The 25,191-nt window shown below is 47.1% G+C and overlaps 1 protein-coding gene across 1 annotated transcript in view; it reads right to left on the bottom strand.

Annotated features, from left to right (window-relative positions):
* LDAF1 (lipid droplet assembly factor 1) overlaps positions 1-15,577 on the bottom strand; it is a 222,249-nt gene extending 206,672 nt beyond the window's left edge. The window contains exon 1 of the mRNA XM_077448991.1: positions 15,427-15,577. The gene's annotated coding sequence lies outside the window, so the exon portion shown is untranslated. The remainder of the gene's footprint in view (positions 1-15,426) is intronic.
* Between the last annotated feature and the right edge of the window lie 9,614 nt (positions 15,578-25,191).

The following is a 25,191-nucleotide window of genomic DNA, read 5'->3' as shown; positions in this document are numbered from 1 at the left end:
TCTCAGGTCCCTCTTCTGCGATCCTGGTCCCTCCCACCAGTTTAGTGCCCCCACAGCAAGCTATGGGGCACCCGAGCCGAGTCACAGCTCCCTGTGTCCATTCAGACATGGAGCTCCGGCCTGGCCCCACCCCCTCTCTCCCCTGATTGGCTAGCTGACTTTGACAGCAGTGGCAGCCAATAGTGCCGCTGCTGTATCTCAGGCAATCAGAAGGGAGAATCTGGGATGGCTGAGACACTCGTGGACATCACGGGACAGCGAGGGACCTCAGGTAAGGAGCTCACTCAGCCAGGTATGTCAGAGGGCCCAAGGGTGTTCTTAGATTTGAGAAGCTGAACAGAGAACCCAAATTACCAGGCAGCGTCTTTGGGGGGGAGGGGTGTACACATGTAAAGTATATTATCTACAGCACATGTACAATGCAGTATATAGAGAGGAAAAGCAGAGTGTACAGAGTAATTGTGTGCTGTAACATGTCACAATAATATAAACAGTTGAATAAATAAACATTTACACATTTATCTGTGATAAACAACAAACACAAACAAGGAAAATTCAGTTAGTAATCATTATTTAAAGCTGAAGTCCATGAACGTTCTTTATTGCATACCTATATTGGTCCATCGTGGACCAATGTAAGTATACACATCTCATACCTGATCGTCTGCAGAAGAAGGGGACAATCACTGTAGTAGTCGGCGCTACTACAGTGATGGCTGCCATCTTTCATGTCCTTTGGCTGAGCAGCTTCCCCTCTGCACACTGATCACAACTTCTGTTGGAGAAGCGGAGAATCACTGTAGCAGTTGGCGCTACTACAGTGAACAACTGCCATCTTCCAAATATTGTGCTGAGCTGCTTCCCCTCGTCGCAGAATTATAGGTCGTCAATGACTCAGCACGCATTTGTTTTAAAGCTCATTCACATAAATATGTATTGCAGGAACTGGGTGTGTTATCTGCTGTGGGTGTCAATGTATTCCTGCATTTGCCTGCACCATATCACATAGTACCACAGTGTCATGCAATCAGGTGCAGCGTTTTTAAAAAGTAGTGCATGTACTACTTTTGGTGTTGTTCAATTTCAAACAATTCAAATGAGTGGGCTGAAAAAAAAAAAAAAAGAAAAAAAGAAAATTGCACCACACCTCCTGTTTGATTCAGGTGGGAACGGCTCTTAAAGTGTTACTAAACCCACAACAGTAAAAGTCTGTATACAGTAAAGCATGCTTGTTATACTCACTGTGGGACCTAAGGGGTTAATGCTCTGCATTGTATAAAAATATGATTTATTCATCATATTTTCCTGTAAAATCCTTTTCTTTGAGTACATCACAGGACACAAAGTGAGACTATTATTCCTTACTTACTGGGGCATCCCAGAGCAATAGCCTTAAAGGGAGGGAGAAACCCTGCCAAAACAATAGCCATCAGACCTATAGGCCAGCCTGCAGTACACTGCGGCCGAAAGCCGAATCCTCAGCTGCTTGAACATCCTCCTGATAACATTTTGTGAACGTATGCACTGAAGAGCAGGTAGCAGCCTTAAAAATCTCAGATACCTGATGGCAAAAAGCCCAGGGAGGTTCCTACACCCTTGGTAGAACGATCTCTTACTCTAAAAGGGAGGAGCCCTACATTTCAATCCATAGGCCTGAATGATCAACTGGCGGACCCAATTGGCAATGAAAGCTTTAGAAGCAGCCTACCCCTTCTTGGGTCCTTCTGGTAAAACCAGGGCCTTCTGGGCCAGGCTGGTGCCACCAGGATGACTGGAACCCCCTCTCTCCGAATCTTGTGCAACAAATGTGGAAGGAGAGGGATCAGGGGGGCGGGGTGGGTTTGAGCATAAACCAGAGAGAACTGGTTCTATGGAACTGCTAGAGAATCTGCTCTGATTGCCAGGGGATGTCTTGTTCAGGACACAAAATGCTGTAGCTTGTTGTTGAACCCAACAGATCCTGGACCGTATCCAGGATCAGACCTAGATACTTGAGACTCTGAGCTGGTCTCAAGGATGACTTTTCGGTATTTATGACCCAGTCCAAGCTTTCTAAATACTGCACTGTGCAGGCTGTGCAGGCTGTTCCAAGGCCTGTAGTGGTGAGTGATCTCTCAGCAGGAGGTCGTCCAAGTATCCAAGCACAAAGATCCCCTGGGCCCTAAAAAAGACCCAGTGCAGGTGCTAGAATCTCTATAAACACCCAAGGTGCTGTGGCAAGCCCCATGGGCAGTGCCAAAGTGAAAATTACGTTCCTCTACTGCAAATCGCAGGAACCTCTGAGGCTGAAAGATAGGTATGTGTAAATATGGGTCCTTGATATCGATGGAGGCTAAGAAGTCTCCCATCTGAAGTGAGGCTACTACCAAGCGGACTGACTCCATCCTGAAGGAATGGCATAACAGATGTTGGTTCAGGGGATCTTAGGTCCAAGATTGGCCTTATGTCCCATTTGGTTTTAGAACCATGAACAGGCTTGAATAAAACCCTGTGTCTCTTTCAGACTCCAGAACCTATATGATCAGTCCCTGATGCACTAACTGCTCTAGTGCTTGAAACAATAAGTTTCTTTTTGGAGGATCCGCAGGAACATAGGATCTTAAATACCTCTGAGGAGGAAACCTCCGTAATTCCAGCTTGTAACCACAGTACACCGTTGAGGTGACCCACTCGTCCTGTACCATTGTTCTCCAAATGTCTGCAAATTAGAGCAGCCTTCCCCCCTACCAGATAGAGTGGGGGCGTCCCCTCAAAAGGAGGGCTTGGTGTCGAGTTTAGAAGAGTTCTGGACCCAGGGTTTTTTCTGTCCCTGACCCTGCGGCTTGCCCCTGGCTCTAGCGCCCTGCTGGTGGTGGAACTGCCTTGGCGCTGAAATACCTGAGGAAGTCCCAGAGGTTTTAAACAAGAGATGCCTGGTCCTCCTTACAGGAAGTATAGAACCCTTTCCTCCGGGAAATCTTTTGGATGTATTTGTCCAGATCATCACCAAAACAAACGAGGATCCCTGCCAATAACTTCTTACAGGGAAGCTCGGCTGACCAGTTCTTTTTCCGTGTACACACACGAGCGGACTTTTCAGATGGACTAGGTCCAACGGACTTTCGGCAGAGTTACAACGGAATTTCCGAATGAACGGACTTGGCCACACACAATCACAACAAAGTTTTGTGATGACGTACGACCGGCCTAGAATAAGGAAGTTCATAGCCAATAGCTGCCCTAGCGTTGTTTTTTGTCCGTCGGACTAGCATACACACGAATGGATTTCTCGGTCCGGCGGAGTTCCGGTGGGAAAATTTAAAACATGTTCTATTTCTAAAGTCTGCTGGATTTTTGTCAAGCAAAGGTCCAATGGAGCCCACAGACGATCGAATTGTTCCGACAGACTCGTTCCATCGGACCTTTGCTGTCAAAAAGTCCGGTCGTGTTTACTGCGGTGATTGCTAACTTTACCCCTCCCCCCCCCCTTTTTTTTTTTTTTTGTTTTTTTGTTTTTGTTTTGTTGTGTGTTTACCCCTACCTTCGCAATTTGTTATACTTACTATAGCCCAGGACTGGGCAGCGCTGTCACTCTCCCCAGGACACAGTTAGTTCCCAGTAGGGGTGTTCAGAGTTGACTGATGGTGCTCTCGTCCTCTCAGGATTTGTTCTTAACTCTTAACTGTTAACATGTACATCTACGTTTTCAATATGCTTGCTCTTGTTAGACCAAGTTTCCCGACTGGAAGCAACGACTACAACTACACGACAATGTAAGTCTTATATTGCTGTTATCTTTTGTGCAAAAATTTAATAAAAAAGAAGTTAAATAAAAAGTCTGGTCGTGTGCAAGTGGCATTAAGCCACACAAGTCTGCGCATGTGTATAGGAGAGCCAGAAGAGAGACTTGCTCTATAGCAGGGGTGCTCAACCTGTGGCTCTCCAGCTGTTGCAAGTCCCATCATGCCTCTGCCTCTGGGTGTCATGCTTGTGGCTGTCGGAGTCTTGCTATACCTCATGGGACTTGTAGTTCCGCAACAGCTGGAGAGCCACAGGTTGAGCACCCCTGCTCTATAGAATCCTTTATGGCATCTACAGCAAAACACAGCACTCAAGGAATATCTGCCCTATTTTCAGAAAAATCATCCTCCTGGTTAGGCCTATCAGGCCATCTGACCTGATCCTTTAAAGGACTGGCAGACTCCAATTGCTGTGACAGCTTGCTAAATAGCTGAACTGGCCAAAGAAAAGGAAACTCCAATTTCTTGTCAACAGGGTCTTTCAAGCCCTGTGTGTTATCGACTGGACAAGTTAAGTTCTTGTTTAAAGGAAGAGACTGCTGCATTTACGGCTGACATGCTCCATTTCTTAAAAAAAAAAATAAAAAAAAAAAACTTTTCCTTCTTGGGATATAAAAAGGGAAAATCTCTCGAGGATGAACAAAAATCCTGTCAGGATGTTCCCAGTCAGCATACACCGCACGTTCCAACAGCAGGTGCATGGGGGAAACCTGTGAAGCCTGAGGAGGCTTCAGGGATCTCAAAGAGGACAACTGGGGGTCAGAAACCTCAGCAGTAGGTAGCTTAAAGGCAGAACGAACCATCTTGGTAAGAGTCTGGATCAAAAGCCTCTGTGAATGAGAGGCTAATACCAAGTGGACATCTTCTGGCCCAGATTCCTCAGAAGCAGACTCATCTGCCAGGCCCTCCACAGAATCCTTGGCATTTAGCTCTTCCCCATCCTCAACCCTTTTCCTGCTCCAAATTAGGAGGCTCAGGGGAGGGGGATCTGTCACGCTTCCCGCCACCCTGCAGGATGGAGGCAATAATGCTGTGCTCTATCCCGGCTATTGCTGAGGACAGTTCATCTCTGGTGATAAAGGCTGAAGCAGCATCGTTGGCTGTAGACACAATACCAGACAGGTGCAGTGGCTCAGATTACCCAGAAGCCTCTGGTCTCTCAGAGGATACAACACTAGAGTTTCAACTAGGCTCCTCAGGAGCTACTGAAGACATAGGTGTGCCCTTTCCTTAGTGGTAATCCCACTCCTCTTATTGGAAGACTTTGCAAGCCACAAGAAGGGAGTACCTGGGTTTAGTATTTTAATAGGGCTCACCAAGCCCCTATGCAACAATCCTGCTAAGCTCTTTAGCTTGCCTACCAACACCTGGTGACTCACATGACCAAGGTAAGGAGGAATGAACTGCTGAAAGTGAAAGGTTTTCAGAGACTGCTCTGTGTCCCACAGCTGTCCCCTGGAAGCTCCACATTTCAGCCAATCTCAGCTTAAGAAAAAAAAAAAGACGGCTGTACGTCAGGACGCTCTGCGCTTGCATGCACGTGTGCGGTCACAGTCCCATGTCCGCAACAAATTTTCGTGCGCAGACATCCACAAAGCACAACAAGACAGCTACTTTTTCCAATAGGCAGCCCAAAACTCCCCCTACGGTCACCTCTACACAGGTGTCCAGCCGTTAGCTAGATTGACAGGTTGTTACATACATGGGGCACAACACAGTAGGCAAATAAGGGGGGGGGGGGGGGGGGGGATTTTGCTTACCTGTCCAGGCAGGGCAAGCTTAGAAACTAAGATCCCAATCTTCACCCATCACAGCAGGTTCCTGTCACTTGAGGATCTTCAAGGACTGGGTAACCTTTTCGTGTTTTAGGGTCCATTCCCTTGGACCTGTACAGGACGCTGCAGGAATGCCTTAGCTCTGTGCTGGCCAGGATTCCACTACGCAGGGTCCAGCATACAGTATCTCACAAAAGTGAGTACACACCTCACATTTTTGTAAATATTTTATCTTTTCATGTGACAACACTGAAGAAATGATACTTTGCTACAGTGTAAAGTAGTGAGTGTACAGCTTGTATAAAAGTGTAAATTTGCTGTCCCCTCAAAATAACTCAACAAACAGCCATTAATGTCTAAACCACTGGCAACAAAAGTGAGTACATCCCTAAGTAAAAATGTCCACATTCGGTCCAATGTGTCAATATTTTAGATGCCCACCATTATTTTCCAGCACTGCCTTAACCCTCTTGGGCATGGCGTTCACCAGAGCTTCACAGCTTGCCACTGGATTCCTCTTCCACTCCTCCATGACATCACGGAGCTGGTGGATGTTAGAGACCTTGCACTCCTCCACCTTCCATTTGAGGATGCCCCACAGATGCTCAAGGTTTAAATCTGGAGAAATGCTTGGCCAGTCCATCACCTTTACCCTCATCTTCTTTAGCAAGGCAGTGTACTCACTTTTTTTTGCCAGCGGTTTCGATAATAACGGTTATCTGTTTCAAATGGATCCAATCGGTCAATCCCTTGATTCATTTTAAAACCATGCTGGGACTTCAAGACCTGGAGCTCGAGAGAGCTCAAACAAATGTGCCCATCCACCTTGCAGACACTGGTAAAAAACTAAAGTACTGTTGGAAGCTTCACCCTACAGACTGCCGCTGATCTGCCGGCACTTTTTCGGTTCCTGGGAGCAGAGCCTATCCCGGTTCCGGACTGGCTACAGCTGCTTCCGCGGCAGCTGGGTAGATCAGGCGCATCGGTCAACCGGGGCCCCCTGCCCCCCCACCAGCAACGAGGCCGTCGGCGGCACCGATCTGCTTCAGGAGGCGCTCCACGTGAGTAGGCCATGGGCCACCCTCTCCAAACACTCATCCCACTCCCATAAGGCAGGAACAGCACTGGCATAGGTGGTAGGAGCACTCTGCACCAGTTTTGTTTGTGCCCTTGACTCCTTCACTATCTAGCTCTCTCATGGGCACACCCCCTGCCCCCTTGCCAGTAGATCACCCCATCACTTACGTGGAGTTCCCCCCAGAGACCCACCGTGGCCACGCTGGATAGTGTCGGTGACACGGGCTCTTAGCCCCGTTTCCGGGCAGGACTCATTTTTGTTTGTTTTTTAAGCCCCGGCATCCCGGCCAGAACGAACAGTCCCGTGGTGTCATGGGTTTACCATGGCTGGATGTCACCATTGCCACCCATTTTGTCCCGGGCAGGGATGCTCTTCACTGAATCTACGGCCCTTCTTTTTCTTAAGCCACGGTGCGGAGAAACACATTGCCGGCCCTGACTATAATTTGGCTAGGGGAGGAGATCCGGCTGGGACTCCCTGACTCAGGTCAACCATCCTCAGGTTCGACAGCAGGTCCTCCATCTGCAGGAACATTTTACACCCCAGTACAGAGGGAGCAGATGGGACTTCTACCCCGGGGGACATGTTATCTGACACATAGCAAGCAGATTGCTTGAGGGGGGGAGCACGGGGATTTGCGTTGACCTGCTACCTTTTTGCACTAGGGGAGGAGGGGGGGAACCACGGGCTTGCCAGAGAGCCTTTGAAGGCCTTTACGCCTGATTGGGCACATGACCTGATGGTATCGGGGAGGGGGGTTCTCATTTACACTGACCTATGCCTCAGCACCAGGGCATGTGTTCTGGAGGATGTGGGATTGCTTAGTGGGGCGGTTGGCCGCAGCGGGGACACGAACCCTACTGGTTCTAGGGTTCGGTAAAGGGTACTGGTGTCCCTCTGCGGCTTCCGCTTCCGCGTGGCGGTCCCTCATGATCCGTGCGGCCTCCTGCCATTGGTAGTCTGCCTCCCGCATTGCTATACTTGAGGGCGCAGAGGCCAACACACGTAAATGCTAACCTGTTGTCCTTAATTTTTGCTTTTCTTGTTATGCCGGTTTCTATATCTGTTTTTATTTCTTCTAGCGTATGGTTGTAGGTTGCCGGGGGTGGGGTACCGTGAAGGACCGGGAGTTCACCTCTACAACTCGGTTCACCCCAGCTCCCACTTAGGTTAACGCTCAGTAACCAGAGGTAGCTCTGGAGAGCGTTGCAGCCGACTAGGCTAATTTAGTTTTTCCATTTGGCCGCACAGTTTTGTGACGGCCCCATACCCCACACATATTTTACTTACGTCCCCCCCCTTCCCTGCTGCTTCCCATTTATTATAACCTCCTCGAATCCCCCCTCCCCCCTGTTCTGTTTTTATTTTCTCCTTCTTCCTCCCTCCCTCCCCCCTTCCCCTCCCCTGACTTGGTATACTTTCGCTTATAGCGATGGACTCTCTCCACATAGTCTCAGTCAACGCAAAGGGTCTTAATATACCTGAAAAACTTAGGATCCTTATCCACGACATGCGACGTGCCAAAGTGGATGTGGTGTATATACAGGAAACTCACTTCAAGGACAGTAGTCTGCCATTACGTAAAAATCGACATTTCCCACTAGCATACCACTCCAAATATACTGCAGCCAAATCTAGGGGGGTAACGATCCTCATCTCGGCGAGGGTGCCGTGGACACTGATAGACTCCCAGACAGATGAGGAGGGACGCTTCCTGTATTTGAAGGGTATGATTGGGGGGAGGAAGGTCACGCTAGCAAACCTTTATGCCCCGAACGACCGTCAGGACGTATTCCTTCGCAAAAGACTGGAACACCTTCAACGTTTTGCTGACGGCCAGTTAATAGTGGGGGGCGACCTGAACATCCCCCTCAACCCTATAGAAGACACTTCTTCGGGTACATCTACTACCACGAGAGACATGCGCAAACGTATAGAACTATCCTTACATTCGGCACAACTCATAGACATATGGCGACTTCTCCATCCGGGGGAACGCGACTACACATTCTTCTCAAAACCACACCAGACTTACTCACGTCTGGACTATTTTCTGATACCACACAGACAACTGCACGCAGTGGCGCACACTTCCATCAGGTCGATTACGTGGTCTGATCACACCCCGATCAGCATGCAGTATAATTTGTCAGACAAATATACGCACCCTCAAACGCAGTGGCGCCTTAATGAGAGTTTGCTACAAGACCCCGTAGTTCTGGCAGATGTGATCAAGGAAATAGGCCATTACTTTGTCACAAACAACACCCCGGACAGTGACATGGGCGTAGTGTGGGAAGCCCATAAGGCGGTAATCAGGGGGGTCCTCATGAAACACGGGGCCAGACTGAAAAGACAGAGGACTGAAAAATTAGACTCCCTACTTGCTAAGCTCCATGCTACGGAACAGACGCATAAAACAGCCCCGTCTCGAGCCCTTGGCGTAGAACTAGACGTTATCCGCTCACAAATAAATGACCTCCTCCAGTATAGAGCTAAATTAGCTCTACAGAAATGTAGGCGGACGGTATACGAGTCGGGCAACAAATGCGGATGTCATCTTGCTCAGACCTTGAAAACGCAACGTATGGCGTCCTATGTCTCACATGTCACGACACCATCGGGACAGAAACAGTCATTACCCCTACAGATCTCCCAGGAGTTCAAGAACTATTACAGCTCACTGTACAACTTGTCTGGGTCACCGCCATCCCCCGCCGCTAACTCACAATATCTTGTTGACTCCAAAATGCCATCCCCATCGCCAGAAATACGTGACTCCCTGGAGGGACCCATTACGTTGACGGAAGTACAATCGGCCTTGAAGAGTGTGAAACCGGGCAAAGCGCCAGGCCCAGACGGATTGACACTCGCCTACTATAAGACCCTGTTTCCATCTTTGGGTGGCCCCCTAGTGGATCTCTTTAATAGGCTGGGGACGGCGACCAGATTGCACGACACCACTCTGCGAGCGCATATCTCGGTCATCCCCAAAGAGGGCAAGGACCTGTCCCAATGCGGGAGCTACCGCCCGATCTCCCTCCTAAACTCGGACCTGAAACTTTTCACCAAAATTCTGGGCACGAGGCTGCAACAACATCTTCCTCAGCTGATCCACATGGACCAGGTCGGTTTTGTTCCATCTAGAGAGGCAAGGGACAACACTACGAAAGTCCTTAACCTGCTCCACATAGCCTCCAGAACCCAGACCCCGAGTGTGTTTCTGGGCACGGATGCCGAGAAGGCATTCGATCGGGTCGAGTGGTCATTTATGTTTAATACATTAGAATATGCTGGCCTCGGGGACAAAATGCTACGCTGGATTACAGCAGTCTACACAAGGCCATCAGCAAGGGTACGAGTGAACGGGATACTTTCTGATGTGTTCCCTATTACGAACGGCACTCGACAGGGCTGCCCCCTGTCCCCCTTGCTGTTCGCTTTGACCTTAGAACCCTTTTTATGCCATGTTCGTAATAACACTGACATTATGGGAATAGGGACCAAGGAGATTCGGCATAAGGTATCTGCTTATGCCGATGACCTTATGTTCTCCTTAGCAAACCCTGAGACTTCTCTTAAGACCCTTATGCAGGAGTTTCATGTTTATGGCCAACTATCTAACCTGCGGATTAATTTCTCCAAGTCAGAAGCAATGGGGGTGGGAATACCACACGCACGACTACAACATCTAAAGGACTCTTTTAAACTGCAGTGGTCAGATACTGCCCTGAAATATCTGGGCACTTATATTCCCCCTTCAATATCGCATCTTTATAAACGTAATTTCCCCCTTTTACTGAAATCGGTACAGAAGCTTCTGGATAGTTGGGAGGGCGGTATGCACTCCTGGCTAGGCTGGTGTAATATTCTTAAAATGTCGATACTGCCAAAATTCCTCTATCTATTCCAGGCCCTCCCGATCCACATCCCCAGAGCCTTTTTTGGGCAGGTTCACTCACTTTTCACCCGTTTCTTGTGGGCGGGTAAACATCCACGCCTAAACAGGAAAATGCTTTCCAACCCCAAACATCGAGGGGGTTTAGCACTCCCAGAGATCCGGAAGTACTATCATGCCACCCACCTCAGTAGACTCCTAGACTGGTGTCGCCATAAAGACACCAAACTATGGACACAGTTAGAGCAGGACCAATTTGAAGTACCCTTGGCAGGCAGTCCTTGGTGCTATGGAGACTTACCTACTGAGCTTAGACGTCACCCCCTGATAGGCAATACTGCGAAAATTTGCTCGCACCTCTTGACTAACCCGGAACTGTCGACACCTGACTCGCCGGTGCGACCTGTAATTGGCCATCCGAATTTCGCCCCAGGACTCAAAGACAAACGTTTCCGGGACCTTGGTAGGCAAGGCCTTTTCCAAGCGTCCCATTTTAGTGTAATGGGTAGGTGGAAGACATACGCAGAACTGACGGACCCCGGGGGCCCATACCACCTAGACTTTCTGCGGGCTTCCCAGCTTACCCACTTTCTTAAGCACATACCGCCACCACCCAATGATTCACTGAGACCCCTTACAAACCTAGAAAAGCTCTGCACGGAGAGTGGGACCCTCACCCACGCATTGTCCATAACATACGCGATGTTGATTGAACCCCCAAAAGATTTCCAGCCCCCATATCTTGCCAAGTGGGAAGGAGACCTAGCTGTTACCTTCACAGACAATCAGAAGCAACAAACACAAGTCCTCACTATGCACCAGGCAACAGGAAACAAACTTTAAAATTCTCTCACGCTGGTACAAAACCCCCGCTCTTTTACATAAGATCTTCCCGACGACCTCGGACAGATGCTGGAGGTGCCACTCAGACGAGGGCACCCTCCTGCATATATTCTGGTCCTGCCCCCATTTGTATAATTTTTGGAGAGAGGTGTGGCGTATCACCCAGACATTCACTGACCGAGTGGTGCCGTTTTCACCGGCCTATTTTCTTTTCCACGTGACGGATATACCTTCCCGGAAATATGGCAGATCTGTGATACGGCACCTTCTGGATGCTGCCAAGACGTGCATACCTCTTAACTGGAAATCCCCGAACCCACCAACTACCGCCCAATGGCTACATAAAGTAGATGATATTAGCCGACTGGAGGACTTGATACTCACCAGCCAGCACCGACAGGAAACATATTCTAAAATGTGGCAGGCATGGAATGCCTTCAGATACTTTAATGAAGGCCGTGCTCTCATTAGAGTCGACTGACAACCCTTTCAGGATAATGACACAGTACCCTCCCTCCCAACCCTCCCCTTTTCTATTTTAATTTTTTCCCCCCTTTTTTTCCCCCCTTCTAATGACCCGACCCGTATTGCCCTGTTACACCCCTCCCTCGCGGACCCATCCCGGGTCCTCTAGTAACCTTAGGGAAAACCCTAGAGAGAAAAAATAAAATAAAAAAAAGGCAAGACCACATTTACAGGGTCAGACACGCTGCCGCTCTCCTCGCCTAGACATGCCATACCCCTTCCCGGAGGAGACGGTGTCGGCCGTGGGAATAATACGTGTCCAAATAGCCTTACACTCTAGGCCCACCTAATGGTGAAGTCTTAGTGACGAGCGTTCTGTCTGAATGGGTATAGATATATTGCCGTTTGTTTAACTACAGTTGTACTGTTGTCTATACTGTTGTTTGTTCTGATCCCTGTATACTGGTCTTCTTGTGTTTAAATAAAAAATTGGAAAAAAAAAAAAAAAAACGAAAGTACTTCCTGTATTGGAGGGGTTATATAGAGGATCACTTTGGTCTACCAGTGTCCATTCACCTGGAGATGAAGCATAACCCAGTAAGTAAGGAATAATAGCCTCACTCTGCTTCCTGTGACGTATGATTAAAAAAAGAAAAAAAAAAAAAAAAAAAAAAAGGCCATTTGATCCTGTCTTCTCTGATGATTTCCTTCTTCCACAGTCCCCCATCCATCTCCTCATAGTACATAGCCTTGGGAGCACTCTGCACATGCTCAATTTAGTGTGTATTGCTAGAGATTTTTTTTTTTTTGGGAGGTTACATGTGATCGGCACAGGGCCAATCAGCACTGTCCAGACACAGGGTCAGCGGTCCTGTAGCCTCATAAGACAGTCAGAGTATAATTAAAACTCCTCCTACAAGCTTTAACCAGACACTCATAGAAGTCACAAGACTGCTAAATACCGTTTATATTTACTAAAATAATAGCATTTCCATGTGTACTGTGGGATACCAGATATAGTGAATGCGGGGTCCTGGGTTTGGTAACACTTGTAACACTTTAACCACTTGTGGACCACCCACCGTACATTTAATGTGGCCGCTTGTTCCAAATAACGTACCTAATCTGACACTTGTGGGTCTGGGGCACCCGCCGCCAGCAGCCTGCTCCAATTCTACACAGCGGGAACTGATTAGCAGGTATGGTGGACTCAATGTCCACCGGAACCCACCGATGCTTCAGTAAACATGCAGAATGGCAGCAGTTTGCCTAAGTAAACAGGGCAGATTGCCTCTCTGCGAGTACAGGGAGGTATGGCTCTTGCGTTTCTGTAAAGCATGAACACCGATCCATGGATTCCACTAGTAAAAGCACCCCCCCCCAGTTTTATTTTTTGCGCTATTAAACAAAAAAAAAAGCAACAATTTTGAAAAGGAAAAAAAAAAACGCAATAGGTTTTACTTTTTTCTTTAACCACTTCAGCCCCGGATCATTTTGCAGGCTAAAGACCAGAGCACTTTTTTGCGATTCGGCACTGCGTCACTTTAACTGACAAATGCACAGTCATGCAACGTGGCTCCCAAACAAAATTGACGTCCTTTTTTTCCCACAAATAGAGCTTTCTTTTGGTGGTATTTAATTACCCCTGCGATTTTTTTTTTTTGTGCTATAAACAAAAAAAAGAGCGTCAATTTTGAAAAAAAACGCATTATTTTTTTACATTTTGCTATAATAAATATCCCCTAAAAATATATAAAAAAACGATTTTTTTACTCAGTTTAGGCCAATATGTATTCTACATATTCTCTGGGAAAAAATAAATAAATAAAAATCGCAATAAGCATTTATTGATTGGTTTGTGCAAAATTTATAGCGTTAACAAAATATGGGGATAGTTTTATGGCATTTTTATTAAATTTTTTTTTACTATTAATGGCGGCGATCAGCGATTTGTTTATTGTGACTGCGACACATCGGACAATTCTGACACATTTTTGGGACCACTGTCATTTTATACAGCAATCAGTGCTATACAAATGTAATGATTCCTGTGTAAATGATACTGGCAGTGAAGGGATTAACCTCTAGGGGGCAGGGAGGGGTTAAGAGAGCCCTGGGGAGTGGCTGTATATGACACGTCACTGATCTCTGCTCCGATCACAGGGAGCAGAGATCAGTGACACCGTCACTAGGCAGAATGGGGAGATGCTTGTTTACATTAGCATCTCCCCATTCTTCCTCCCTGTGAGACTATCGCAAGTATCCCCACGGCTAGGGGTGAGCTCAGGCGTGTTCGCATGGAACACGTACAGAGCCCACCAGGAAGTCCTGCGCTAATCACAGGCAGTGAGACATTGCCCGATCTCTGCAGCCGCTCATCGGGGCAATGTCTCCCTGCCTGTGATTAGCGCAGCGCTGCGCCGACTTCCTGGTGGGCTCTGCACGTGTTCCATGCGAACACGCCTGAGCTCATCCCGCGGGATCAGCGATCGGACTCACGGAGGTCAGGACTGGTGCGCGATAGCGTGGCAGCAAATTTAAAGGGACGTACCTGTATGCCCAGTTGCCTGTCCATGCCATTCTGCCAACGTACATCGGTGTGCGCTAGTCAGCAAGTGGTTAATAAATATCCCCCCAAAATATATATTTTTATTCAGTTTAGGCCAATATGTATTCTACATATATTTTTGGTTAAAAAAATAAAAATAAAAAATTGCATGAACCCCTAGCGAAAAAATAAGGAACCAACATGACATGACGGAGATTCGCTCAGCTGAGCCATGTTGCCGCAGTACAACTGCGGCGGCTGCTCAGCAGGCAGTTAATATGTGTTCGGTTTTAAAGGGATGAGGTGGCAACCTTAATGTATACATGCTTACCTTAGTCCTAGCTGGGCCAACGTAAGGCCTCATTCATAAGGGGCAATGCGATCCGTGGCCCATGCAGGACCGTGCTATGCTAGCACAGGGAAGTACAGATGTGGTGTGCATCCCCATGCTGGAAGTCCAATAGCTTTCTATTATACACAGTAGCTGCATGGACACAGCCACTGTTCTCAGTGTGACATCCGCAGTCAGGGTGAGACACGCACCCACACAGATGTCACATTGGAGGCAGCGGCGGTGTCCCCATAGCCCTCTATGGTACTGCCTGCATCCCTGTGCCAGTAAAACATGGACCTGTACGGGGCACAGGTCAAATGAACAAGGCTTAAAATGTTCAAAAAAGAAAAATCAGCTTTAACATATTAGACATGACAACCCAATGAAGCCTGAAAGGGTGATTCTGTAAACACTGACATATGTTGATTTTTTTTTTAAACAAATTTTAGACTTTGGGCACCTGCGGCAAACAATATACATGTATAGATTACCGTAATGCCTAAATAAACCTTATTAAGATAAGCATATTGTAGAGTTTATCATAATCCTAAATGTATATTGCTATGCCAGCACACAAAGTAGAACGCCTAGCAGCTATGACAAAACCTTCAGCATATATCCTGCACAGCGACAGTATACAAGCAGCAGACAGTAACAAGCAATGAACAGTTTGCTCCAGTTCTCTGAGCTGCCTTTCTATTCTTACCTCTCAGCTCTGACAGTCAGATCCCTCCATACTCATTAGCACATCAGAGCAAGCTGCATTTCCTACTCACTCCCCGCCCTGGACTCCTAGTCACACAAGACCAGCCTTCAGTCTACACAGGGAACTCCTTACAGGGCCTGCCCAAACCTCCTTCTTTGTTTATTTGGCTTTGCTCACTTTCCTTCCATCGCCTATGCAGGCACATGCTGTTATTAAAGTCATTGCCAACGCCTCTATTTATACGCATGCTAAATAATACGAGAATGACTTAGCAGTCTATTGATAAAATGTAGTTGCATTCACATGCCCTTGAACATTTTAAAGCGAGGGGGAAAAACAGCTAAAAACGTAATCTCCTTCTCACCCAGAGAATTAGAAGTTGGAGCGTTGTACTGCTTCCCACACAAATATGCCCAACTTGCAAAGTGTAGGGCAGTGGTCAGGTCATCAACCCTGTCCTCAGGGCCCACTAACAGGCCAGGTTTGCAAGATAACTAAAATATATCACAGGTGATATCATTTGCTGCTCAGTGATAAGGATGAGCTCCGGTGTGTTCGCAGAGCCCGCCAAGAAGTCGGCACTGCGCTGCGCTAATCACAGGCAGCGAGGCATTGTCCCGATGCACGGCTGCAGAGTTCGGGAAATGTATCACTGCCTGTGATTAGCACAGCGCAGTGCCAACTTCCTGGCAGGCTCTGGACGTGCAGATTGCACTATTCTAGTCTGCATCTCCCCTAAGGTAATACATAAAACCTGGCCTGTTAGTGGGGCCTGAGGACAGGGTTGATGACCACTGGTGTAGGGAACAATTGATTGTGCCCCGTATCAGGCTAGTCATAGAAATAAAAGTCCCACAGCCCATGGGTCAGCTCTATATATTTGTTAAAAGCAGGCTGGATGTCATAATAAATGCGAATTTCAGAATGTATTTCAAACTCAATGAAGAACTATGTATATAAAACTGGGCATGGTAGGCAGTCAGTAGCTGTGCTGCAGGCAGTAGTGACTCTGTTTATACTTCTAATAAAGCTGCAGCGAGCTAAGATACTTTTTTTTTTTTTTTTTTTTTGGCTGCGGTATTCCTTAAAGGAAAGAAATTATGCTACCAAGTAAACTATAACCAAATCTCATACATAATCATGAACCCGACAAAAACAAATATTATTTCTTATACAAAATGAATCAGTCCCTTTATTTTTGTAAGGCCTCGTTCACACAGTGTGATTGCATCTATGCCAATGCAGAGCTGTGTTTACCCGCATGGTGTTTTGTGCATCCCTGTGTGGGCAGTCCCAATTATGTCTATTAGGATGCTGCCGCTGCACATAAACAGCTGCTGTGTCCCAAAATGAAAGCTGTGTGGGTGCATGTCCTGGATGTGCTGGGGCCATGCAGCTACACCTGCATGGATGTCACATCAGGAGCAATGGCTGGGTTTGTGCAGCCACTGCGTCCCAATAGATATCTAAGGCTCCTTTCACACCTGTGAAACTTGTCCTGCGACTTGGGACTGCAAAGTTGCATGACGAGTCGTACCCCATGATTTCCAACGAGTATCATTCATATTTGTGCGACTTCAAGTCACACCAACTTCAAAGTAGTCCCTGTACTACTTTGGTCCGACTTTGATGCGAGTTACAAGGTATTCCCTGAAATCGTGGCAAATTCACGGCTGCAAAATCGCTGCACAATTGCGCAGTAGTGTGAAAGGGGCCTAAGGGACTGCTCAAATGGGGATGCTTGGAAAACCTGTGCATCCCTGTGCCAGTAAAGCATGGCCTTGTATGGTGTACAGATGTAATCAGCCTGTGTAAACAAGGCCTAATAGACTTCTAATTGAGTTTATGTAGGTCCAGGGTTGATATCTCTCTCTAATCGCAGATAACCACTGGATGTGCAGATACATGAGAACAGAGTTGTCTACTCTCAGCCTGTCATTGTTTTGTACAGGCTGAGCATGTAAGAAGGTGCTTCCAAGGAGTTCTCTGTGTTATGCGTTTTAAAATGTTTTAAAGTGTTACCAAACCTAGGACCCTGCATTCACTATATCTGGTCTCCCACAGTACACAGAACATGGAAATGCAAATATTTTAGTAAATACAAACTGCTAAGTAAGAAGGCTGGCCTCAGGCTAGCCTTTATTTGTAGTAGGAGTCTGAGGGGTATTTATCCCTTCTCCTCTGTCTGATCCTGCATCGGCTCGTATTCAGGGTCGCTGGGTTTCAGCCGACACGCGTCATTTTTGGGTTACAGTGCATCCGTGTCACTTCCGGTTTTGTGTTCAGCAGAGTGGCAGCAAGGTCGGCTGCAGGAGGCTCATGTCTTATTCACCTCCTCACGGTTCTAGTGCAGATGGGACACATCTACGGGGGGCGTCCAGCATCAGAGGCCAGCGTGCCACCTTTTCCGGTGTTCATTCGGGGCACGTAACGCGGGCAGTCAGTCGGGCTGTGATCGCAGGCAGAGGGTTGGAAGAGGGGTCTTCTCAGAGTTTCACTCCACGTCAGGCATCATGGGGGGGGGGGGGGGGGGGGGCGCCTGCTTCTCCTACCTGGCCACTTCTCCTGGTGCTCACGTTAAGGCTTCATCAGCCTGCCTGCTTCTCCCGCCCGCTCACGACTTCTGGTGCCCACGTCAAGTGTCATGGGGGGCCGCCCACCCCACTCACTTCTTCCAGTGCACGCGCAGGGCATCATTGATGGGGCTTGCCTGGAAGTAATATCTGTCCTACATAAGAATGAGCTCCGGTCTGTTTACCCACCCCATGTGCAGAGCCTGCCAGGAAGTCGACACTGCGCTGCGCTAATCACAGGCAATGCAACATTGTCCCAATATGCGGCTGCAGAGACTGGGAAATGTCTTACTGCCTGTGATTAGCGCGGTGGAGTGCCAACTTCCTGACGGGCTCTAAACCCTATCGAGCATCTGTGGGGTATCCTCAAATGGAAGGGGAAGGAGCACAAGGTCTCTAACATCCACCAGCTCCTTGATGTTGTCATGGAGTGGAAGAGGACTTCAGTGGCAATCTGTGAAGCTCTGGTGAACTCAACACTGAAGAAATTATACTATACACTATATGTTTTTGAAAATGAATATTCCTGAAACCACAGTTGGGTTTAAGGGCTAATTTTGCTAAATTATTATTAATCAGTACCAGTTTGGCTGGATTCCACTGAGTTCTCCTTGACCGCGGGTGTCGCTGTCACCGCCAGTAAGTGGTAGAACGCAGTTTAGCTGGGTGTTTTGAGAGCCACGTTTTCTCGGAATCAGCCCAGTGGGAGTGTTCTCCTGCTGTGCACTCTGGCAGGTGCTATTTAAGGTACTGACATCACGTGTTACGGAATTCAGAAGATATTTTCTGTCTGTTTGGTCCTGGTCCCCCTGACCAGCCCCCATGGCCCTCCTGGACTGGGGTGCAGATCCATGCAATTCCAAGTCTCTGGGCTGGACAGCCTGAGGCGAAGTAAGTGCAGGGACAGGCCTGAATGGATGTCGAGGCCTTCATTAAGAGACTGTGTTATCTTCTAAATAAATAACCCAAAAGAAGATCCAGTGTCAGTTTCTGCATTTCTTTGGGCCATCTACCATGGGAAACTCTAGACAGAGACGAGGTAAAGAAGGTAACGGTAAGCCCAATAAAACCAGCAGCTCCTTCAGGGGTCAGTGCTACAAATCCAAAAAATATAAATCAAGAAAGAAAATAATAATTAGTAAAATATGACAATGAGACATACAATATGTAACAAAAGTTAATACACCCCTGACATTTTTGTAAATATTTTATTATATATTTTCATGTGACAACACTGAAGAAATGACACTTTGCTACAATGTAAAGTAGTGAGTGTACAGCTTGTATAACAGTGTCAATTTGGTGTCCCCTCAAAATAACTCAACGCACAGCCATTAATGTCTAAACCACTGGCAACAAAATTGAGCACACCCCTAAGTGAAAATGTGCAAATTGGACCCAGTTAGCCATTTTCCCTCCCCGGTGTCATGTGACTTGTTAGTGTTAAAAGGTGTCAGGGGTTCAGGCCATCCAGGCACCTCAGCCGTGTCCCTGCGCGGTGGAACAGCGCTCCAGCGCATGCGCATTCGCAGCCTGGCGCTCAGGCGCACGCACATGCACACTGGCGGATGCCGTTTAGCGTCCCCCTGGTGGCCTGTAAAAGCTGCTCTGGTGCACACATCAATTGCTGGTTTGTCTTCAGCTCCTGTTACCTGAAAACCTGTTTGTGCATCTGATTACCTGTTGTGACCCAGATTGTTCTTTTGACGCTGCTGCTTATCTCCTGGACTTGACCCTCGGCTTTGTTATACAAACTCCGCTTCTCTCCAGTGTTTGACCCTCTGCCTGTGACCCAGACTTGCCTCTTGTCTCCTGCCCTGACCCACGGCCTGTGACCCGGACTTGCTTGTGTCTCCCTAAGACACCTTACCTGAGCCTGTGCCTGTATCTAGGACTGTCAGTGTTTGACCCCCAGCTGGGGGTTCTGCCCCCTACAGCTACCAGCCAGTTGCTACACAAGGTGTCCATCTCTACCAGACCTTCACGCAAGGCTTCCCCTGCCACCTGGGTTGGCTGTGTCTCTTTATGCCATTTGCTCCCTGTATCACCTCCAGGGGGCGAACTGTGCTTAGTCGCAAGGGTGAACCGCTCTCGGCATCTCGGCCTCTGTAAGTACTTCTCTGATAAAAGGTCTCAGGTGTGAATGGGGAGCAGTTGTGTTAAACTCTCACTCTCTCATACTGGTCACTGGAAGTTCAACGTGGCACCTCATGGCAAAGAACTCTCTGAGGATCTGAAAAAAAGAATTGGTGCTCTACATATAGATGGCCTAGGCCAGTGATGGCGAACCTTGGCACCCCAGATGTTTTGGAACTACATTTCCCATGATGCTCATGCACTCTGCAGTGCAGTGGAGCATCATGGGAAATGTAGTTCCAAAACATCTGGGGTGCCAAGGTTCGCCATCACTGGCCTAGGCCATAAGAAGATTTCCAAGACCCTGAAACTGAGCTGCAGCACGGTGGCCAAGACCATACAGCGGTTTAACAGGACAGGTTCCGCTCAGAACAGCTCTCGCCATGGTCGACCAAAGAAGTTTAATGCACATGCACAGTGTCATATGCAGAGGTTGTCTTTGGGAAATAGATGTATGAGTGCTGCCAGCATTTCTGCAGAGGTTGAAAGGGTGAAGGGGGGTCAGCCTGTCATTGCTCAGACTATACGCCGCACACTGCATCATATTGGTCTGCATGACTGTTGTCCCAGAAGGAAGCCACTTCTAAAGATGATGCACAAGAAAGCCTGTAAACAGTTTGCTGAAGACAAGCAGACTAAGGACATGGATTACTGGAACCATGTCCTGTGGTCTGATGAGACCAAGATAAACTTATTTGGTTCAGATGGTGTCAAGCGTGTGTGGCAGCAACCAGATGAGGAGTACAAAGACAAGTGTGTCTTGTCTAGAGTCAAGCATGGTGGTGAGAGTCATGGTCTGGGGCTGCATGAGTGTTGCCGTCACTGGAGAACTACAGTTCATTAAGGGAACCATGAATGCCAGCATGTACTGTGACATAGTGAAGCAGAGCATGATCCCCCTCCCTTCGGTGACTGGACCGCCGGGCAGTATTCCAACATGATAACAACCCCAAACACACCTCCAAGACGACCACTGCCTTGCTAAACAATCTGAGGGTAAAGGTGATGCACTGGCCAAGCATGTCTCCAGACCTAAACCCTATTGAGCATCTGTGAGGCATCCTCAAATGGAAGGTGAAGGAGCGCAAGGTCTCTAACATCCACCAGCTCTGTGATGTTGTCATGGAGGAGTGGAAGAGGACTCCAGTGGCAACCTGTGAAGCTCTGGTGAACTCCCTGCCCAACAGGGTTAAAGGGGTTGTAAAGTTAATATTTTTTTTTTTAAATAACAAACATGTTATACTTACCTCCATGGTGCAGCTCGTTTTGCACAGAGTGGCCACAAACCTGGTCTTCTGGGGTCCCTCGGTGGCTGTCTTGGCTTCCCCCTGCAAATACTTCTCACGTTCATGCGAGCTCCCTCACATGGTGAGAAGCACTTGTTGGCACGCTCCCGTGATACAGCTGGTGGCTACAGCCACTCACTGTATCACTCGGCCCTGCCCCTGGTATGCAGCGTCATTGGATGTGATTGACAGCAGCATGAGCCAATGGCTGCACTGCTTTCAATCCATCCACTCTAGCCAATCAGTGGCCAGGCTGAGCGGCGAAGAGGATATCGGGGCGAGCGAGGGACTTTCGAGGGGTCAGGTAAGTTAAACGGGGGAGCTGGGGGCACCGGCACTGTCAGATGTTTTTTCACCTCAATGCATAGAATGCATTAAGGTGAAAAAATATTTACCTTTTCAACCCCTTTAAGACAGTGCTGGAAAATAATGGTGGCCATACAAAATCTTGACACTTTGGGCCCAATTTGGACTTATCACATACAGGTGTACTCACTTTGGTGTCCAGCGTTTTAGACATTAATGGCTGTGTGTTGAGTTATTTTGAGGGAACAGCAAATTTACACTGTTATACAAGCTGTACACTCACTACTTTACATTGTAGCAAAGTGTCATTTCTTCAGTGTTGTCACATGAAAATATATAATAAAATATTTACAAAAATGTCAGGGGTGTATTAACTTTTGTTACATATTGTATATCTCATTGTCATATTTTACTAATTATTTATTTCTTTCTTGATTTATATTTTTTGGATTTGTAGCACTGACCCCTGAAGGAGCTGCTGGTTTTATTGGGCTTACCGTTACCTTCTTTACCTCGTCTCTGTCTAGAGTTTCCCATGGTAGATGGCCCAAAGAAATGCAGAAACTGACACTGGATCTTCTTTTGGGTTATTTATTTAGAAGACAACACAGTCTCTTAATGAAGGGTAGAGGTTTAGGAGAAAGTTCAGGTACTTTTGGACTGAAAAAATAGAAAGTCTCTTATAGAAGAAATCCAGAGAATAACCGTTTCACAGCTGGATTCTCACAACCTCCGTATAGACCTCCTCTCACTAGGCCTAGCAGCTGGTAGGGTGTTAAGTAAAGCAAAGCCTCTGCCACAGACTTGGGTGTGAATTACTTGAGAAAAGTCTCTGCCACAGACTTGGATGTGAATTACTCGAGAAAAGTCTCTGCCACAGACTTGAATGTAACCGAGGGTCATAGATAAATTTAGAGAACCATCATATGGTACCAGTATCTCTCAGCCGGTCCGGCAATACCGTAAGATTGTAAGTCCATGAAGTGTCCTTCAACTGAGCCACCAGGCTCCTTCAGAGAAACCAGCCTTGTGCATGGCCTTCTCCTGAAGAGTCCTCCCCTGGATGCTTTTCCAGTTGCTGGGCCTCTCCTTAGATGAGACGGCACCGGACTACCTTTGAATCCTCAGGCCTCGACATCCATTCAGGCCTGTCCCTGCACTTGCTTTACTTTCTGGATTCTACAACCCTGATGTCCATGTTTGGGGATGAGAATAATGTTAATCCAAATACATATAAAGAACCAGGAGCAACTCCAAAAGCCAATTAAACAAAACCAATCACCAAATCAAGTACAGCCCCTTTAGGCCTAACTCACATCCCTCAAACCCCATGGTACAGACACGTATGGGGAAAACTGACCCATTCGTGGTCAAACAGATACAGATTCACCAGTATTAGATATAGTTAACCTATGGTCCTACCCTTTATCCACAATTGAAACTGAGGTACTCAAGTTGGGCCTCAGTTTGTGTCCCCTTTAAAAGATTAGCAAGTTCAAATTGGTAAAAGATCTGCACTTATTTGCAACAAATCTAACTTATAAATATATCTTTGACAAAGATAGGGGGAAAAACAGGAACACAGTAGGAGGATATTTATAAAGGTTTCAAGGAGCAGAACTTCCACACATTAAAAACTCTCATACAGCTACTAGATGAGAATGAAAGAGCTGGTGGAGCTGAGCTAATGGCCCTCTCCTCTTTGGACGAAGAAGACATAGATATAGAGGTAGAACCAAAACCATTGAAATTTAAAGCTAAGTCTTAAAAATTCCCTCAGCTTCAGACATGCCCAGCAATCTACCAGTAATCTCACACAGGTGCAACAACAGGCTATAACAAGCCTCATCCAGAATAACCAGATCATTATTAACCCGGCCGATAAGGGCGGTAATGTGGTTGTGATGGATAGGAATCAGTACATACAGATGTGTGACACAATTCTGAGTAACACAGAGTGGCATCAACCGGTTTCTGAGGATTTATTAACTGATTTCAGGTCCCAGTACAAAGCTATTATAGTTCAGGCATACCAGAAATGCCTCATTGATAAGGATCTGCTAGAGTATTTGGAAGTCAAATGGCCTATTACATTCACCTTTTACACCTTCACAAAGGTCCACAAAAATCTTAACAACCCCCCTGGACACCGGATCGTTTTGGGAATTGGATGCCAAACGGAATGTCAGGGCTGGCTTAGCCCTTCCTTCTCTGGGCTGGCTGCTCAGCTGTTGGCTAACTGCCAGCTCTCATCTCTCTCCACAGTTACCCAGCTGTTCCCGATCCTGCTCGCCTGACCTGCCAACTTAAAGCTGTCCAGTTCACTTCATCTCTGCCTTTGCCTTGGTCACATCACAAGAAACCATCTCCTGCATTCCTGTTTAAAGACTGGCTTGATGACATCCCTTCTGGCTCCTTATCCTGCTTGCTGTTCCTCCACTTGGATCCCTGACTTCTGGCCTGGCTGATTACCCGATCTGGTTACCGGACTCTGGCAATGCTTTAACTATGCTTACTCTATTTACCTTTTTAGTTTTTATTAATAAACAACTGTGATTTAATTGTACTTCTGTCTTGGTCTGGTTCATGGTTTGACACGGAAACAGCAAGTAAATATGTAGACAGCCAACTAAGACCCCACATCATGGGATTATCATCATACTTGAAAGACACTCTGGAGTTGTTAAAAATAATTGAAGGCCTTACTGTTTCAGTTGGAGCAATTTTAGTGGCTATTGGCATCGAGGCCCTATACTACAGCAACCACCATAGTAAGAGGATTGAGGTAGTTTCAGGCTTTCTGAGGGAACAGGATAGAAATAATTGTCAGTTATGTATCTTTGTTACAACATTGTTGGAACATATTTTGACATCCAATATCTTTCTGTTTAATGGGTCCACTTACCTCCTGATGCAGGGAGTTGCAATTGGGGCATTGTGTGCCTCATCATAAGCCAACCTGTACCTGGGGGGGTGGGAGAGATCCCTGTTTTCGGATGACGGTGCCTCGATCTACGATCTACCTCCGCCACATTGACGATGTGCTTGTCATCTGGACAGGAACATTAAATAAACTCTTAGTTTATGACATTCATCTCAGTTAATCAATTTAACTTGAAATTTACTATGCAGTCGGATTCATCTAGCATCCCTTTTTTGGATCTACAACTGTTTCTAAATCCATTTTACATTACTCTAGTGCCCATCCTCATTATCTGGTACGTAGTATTCAATTCAGTCAGTACCTCAGGCTAAGTCGCAACTGTGCCAGAGAGGAGGATTTAGAAATTGAAGCTAAAGCCCTTTTTGGCCACTTATTAACCCTTACAATACAGGGCATTTTCGCCCCCTTCCTTCCCGGACCAATTTTCAGCTTTCAGCACTCTCGTACTTTCAATGACAATTGCGCGGTCATGCTACGATGTACCCAAATAAATTTTTTATCATTTTGTTTGCACAAATAG

The sequence above is a fragment of the Lithobates pipiens genome, unplaced genomic scaffold (assembly GCF_037356315.1).
Source record: "Lithobates pipiens isolate NorthernLeopardFrog02 unplaced genomic scaffold, aLitPip1_a1.2 Scaffold_22, whole genome shotgun sequence".
In the NCBI taxonomy this organism is placed as follows: domain Eukaryota; kingdom Metazoa; phylum Chordata; class Amphibia; order Anura; family Ranidae; genus Lithobates; species Lithobates pipiens.
Note: the sequence above shows the minus strand (reverse complement) of the source record. Positions and strands in the feature narration are given on the sequence as shown.